This window comes from Morone saxatilis, unplaced genomic scaffold, assembly GCF_004916995.1.
Source record: "Morone saxatilis isolate NCDOM2014 unplaced genomic scaffold, NCSU_SB_2.0 Contig5, whole genome shotgun sequence".
Classification (NCBI taxonomy): domain Eukaryota; kingdom Metazoa; phylum Chordata; class Actinopteri; family Moronidae; genus Morone; species Morone saxatilis.
This window is the reverse complement of record NW_023340095.1, coordinates 23,304,800-23,308,990: the sequence shown is the minus strand read 5'-3', so window position 1 is coordinate 23,308,990 and position 4,191 is coordinate 23,304,800. Positions and strand designations below refer to the sequence as shown.

At 39.2% G+C, this 4,191-nt stretch overlaps 1 protein-coding gene across 1 annotated transcript in view; it reads right to left on the bottom strand.

The window, feature by feature from the left end:
* abcb6b (ATP-binding cassette, sub-family B (MDR/TAP), member 6b) overlaps nucleotides 1-4,191 on the bottom strand; it is a 31,183-nt gene that overhangs the window by 10,857 nt on the left and 16,135 nt on the right. The gene's annotated exons all lie outside the window — the stretch shown is intronic.

Here is a 4,191-nt window from a genome sequence, read left to right as displayed (position 1 = left end):
TCTCTCTCTGGCTCTCTCTCTGTCTCTGTCTTTCCCTCCCACACACACACACACTCACACACACAGTATACGTCTACATAAATGTTGCATGGCTTAATTCATCCTATACTATATAATGCATGCTGCCCCAGGTCACAGACAACACATGTCCTGAACTGATTTCTGTTCCTGTTTGTCCTTCTCAACACTTTTACATGTTTTTATGCTTTACCTACTTACCCCTAATTTTGAATCAGTTTTAATTAACACCTTATGTACACTGTAGCACCACAACCTTAAGAGCTAAACCAGCATCTATATCAAATATCCCCATATGGACATGGTGGAGTTTTATAGACAAACAAACCTCCAAACAGTTTGGAAGCAGTGATGTTAGTTACATTATATACAGAGGCGCAATATGCCTTGTCCACAGTGAATGTGCTTTCAGAAATAAATCATCAACAAACTACTATAATCATTGAAAGTACCAAGATGCCAAAAGTGTGACTTCATTTTTCTAACATTGGCGCCAGTAGTCTGCAGGGCCACATGTGCAGTAAGGTAGTTGGTTCAAAGGGCAGCAACATCTCGAGTTTCATTTAACATTTAACTATTCATGACATAAATTTGACAGTGAAGAGTTCGATGTCCGTGTTCGATGATCACCAGACCTCCACAGCGAACTCAGTCCTTGAACTCTCATAGCAAGGCTGTTTAAGTGGTGCAGTAATTTAAAGGTCCAGTGTGTAACATTGAGGAGGAGCTATTGTCAGAAATGGAATATAATAATTATAGTCTCCTGCGTCCCTGCATCCCCATATGGGGACAAAGTTTTATAATAAATAAAGTCCTAATGTCCTCATATGAGTGTTTTCTATAAGACATTTTTTGTGAAAACTACTAATTGTTCAAAGACAATGGTTGGTTTTTATGTTTATCGGGTCCTACTAATCCCAAATAGATAGGAGAAATGGGTCTCCATCCACCATGTTGAACTGCCATGTTTCTACAGTAGCCCAGATTGGACAAACACTGGTTGTAGATAGGGACTTTCACATTTTTTGGAGCCACCTTAGTTTCTCATACATACTTTTTTAAGGTTCTAGTTATTAATATTTTTATCTTATGAAATAAGCTGTGATTATGGCACACCTGAAATTATACTCAGTGTGTTCATTCCTTGCACTAAAATGTTAGCAGCCAACCACAAGAACGGAAATTCTCAGGAAACTAAATCAAAACAATTTGCCAAGCTCTTTTAAGCATGCTGTTCTAATTAAAAAATGGAAAGGGGAACCATTGAAATGGTGAAAGATAAGCTGTGGTGAACTAGTGAAACCTGGAACAACTGACACTTACAAACATAAACCTGTCTTCCATTAGCTTGCTTTTTTAATAACCTTGTGAGGCAACTGGATTCAGAATCCACCTTGCCAGGCTTTAAGACGAGCTTGTGTCCGAAAACAGTGGTTCATACCAATAAGCATCCTTTGAGGAACTACTATGGGCTACGGGCGTGGTTTAATGCATCAAGAAGTGATTATTCGCTAAATAGCGTAGATGCTGCTTGCATCAGTTATATCAGACCTGGAGAGTATTTCTTCATTAAAAGAAGAGCAAAGAACGGCACTTATGGGTTTTCTTTATGGAAAAGAAAAAAGAAAAGTTTTCACTCCTCTCCCAACTGGCTTCAGCAAGAGTTTGACTACGTAATATGGTTTGTTGATCTGACTGGTTGAAGTTTGCCTGTGATAGACAGATGGTTCATCCAATCACCTGCTGTTTCCAACAACGAGTTCAACAAACTATCTGGCGCCGTCAGGTTAATATTTTGAGACTGATTTTTAAAAACCACTTCCAATATCATTACTTTAATTGTCCCATTGTGAATATTTTCACAACCATATAGTGTGCAGATGGCCCAGACTAGAGGGGGCTCAGTCCAACTTGGTCTGATCAGCTCAGGTCCAAGCCATAATAGTATCAGCAAAATAGTCGTAATGTTTTTTCCCTATTTAAGAAGTTCACTTGTTATGAAACTGGCTCTTGATCTCTCCAGAAATAATTTCCGGTTTTCAGTGACTCTCTGGTCAGTGTGCTGTACTTTGAGTCTTTCCTGTGGAAAGCTTTCCTCCACAACCGGGCCCACAACAATACAAATTCCATTTCCTGCACCAGCTCGGTTTGGCCGGTAATCACTCACTTTCCCTTAATTTGATCTTTGCAGTTTACTTTTGGTATTTATTCCACTCAAGAACAACACAGCATCTGTTTCTGATAGAGGAGGGCTGACAGAGCTCTAACACCAAATGTTATAAAGAGAGAAAGAGACAGATGGAGAGGGAAGAGGAAAACAACAAAAAGAGGCTTTTAATGTTTTTCATTGAAATTAAATCATCAAGTGAGCAACAAAAGAGAGAATATTAGTGTAAGACAGATGTCCTCACACACAAAAAATTACAAGTAACATTACAGTAAATCTGCAGCATGATGCAGTTAAGATTTACTTCACCAACGACCACCTGTTTTATGGAGTTGCTGATACAGAGGAAGTTGGCTGGTTGTGTCCTGCTTTAAATCATTATAACCTTTTTCAAGAAAGTGGTTTCAAAGACCACAGCCTTTACATATCAAACCTTTATTTAAAGTCAAAGGACCATTGAGGTTGCCCTCTTACAGACAAATTAAAAGAGACACAATAGATGAGAAAAAATAAAGAAAGGAAATCAGTTGAATTAGTTATTCTTTGAAGCAGGGAAGTTTGTGATCATGGTTCTAAATTGTTCGTAGATTAGTCGAGTATGGCTTTTTAGATTTAGGGGCTCTAAGAGAAAAGGCTGACTGTCCAAATTGGGCCATGCTCTTGGAACCCTAAACATATGCCAGTCATATGAACAAGTTTGAAAAAGTCCCAAGTTCAAATCCAGCATCACTTAAGGTGGTAGCTTTCCAACAAGGGCCTTAAAACAAAAGACAGTGCTTATTACACCTTTCAGCCTTATCACCATATCATACAGGATACAGTGGTGAGTACCATAGCTATCACTAGTAATAAATCTGAGGGCAAAATGAAACTGCATCAGAGATTTAGGAGTGGAATCCAAAACTGAACTGCTTCAACAAAGTAAGCAGAGTTTGAACTTGTCACAATAACTCTCTTTTCATTCTTACATTCTTTACAAAACTATTTCTGTCACTTCTCATGTGTTCAACCGATTGCAATATCATGAATGCCTTCCAAAGGGACTTCTAATGCTGAAGTGCTTTCCTATTGCAGGCTTTTTACCCCACATTAGTGTGGTTGGACAACACATCAGACAAGGTGCTGTCACCTTTGGTTAGAGCCAGGCTAACTTCCCCTCGTTTCAAGTCTTAAAATTACACGTCAAACTATTTCTTTAATAATTTCGCTCTTGAGTAAACCTCTGTTCCTGTCTACCTTGTTCTAATCCAGCAATGATTCAGCTTACAGTAACTGATAAAAGCTATTTGCTTTAATGAATGGCTATGTTTTTAGTAACAGACAGGAAGGTGTGTCATAGAAGAGCAAGAAAAACTGGCCAGTTATGAGCAGTGAATGTCAACATGGCTGGACAGGAACTAAACTGCTTTTTACATCTGTTCAATTCTAAGAAAAGGAAACCTGACTGACACCTTAAAACACACAGATGACTGCATTCAGTAAGCAGCCATCAGCCTGCAGTCTTAGGGCCAGCAGAGTCTGACTCATCAGAGCTCCACTGCATGTGGCTGCCATATGCAATGACAAACAGAGTGGCAGAGGACTGATGGGCCAAAAACAAACCCAGAGGTCCAAGAGGCAGAGCTGTGTCCACAGCATCTGCTGTTTATGCAACAAAGAGTTGTGAAATAAAGAACTGACACTTTTACAGATTTCTCGCATGGCAGGAAGACAGAAAAACTCGTGTTGAAATTCTATCTCTTTTAGGGTTTTGAAGCCGCTAATAGCAGGCCTCAACAATAAGGGCTCCCCGCTTGCCCTGGGAAAGTAAAATGGTGAGTAAATCTAGCAACTTACTTGCTTGATCAAGTGGTAAAAAAATAATTAAACACATAGTTTTTGAGCTAATGACAGAAGTAGCTAATGAGTGAGACAACTCGCTTCCTTCTCATCTCCGTTGAGAGTTGCACATGCATAGTACCGATCAGGCAGCAAATGGAGGCAATAATAATAATAATATACTTTAT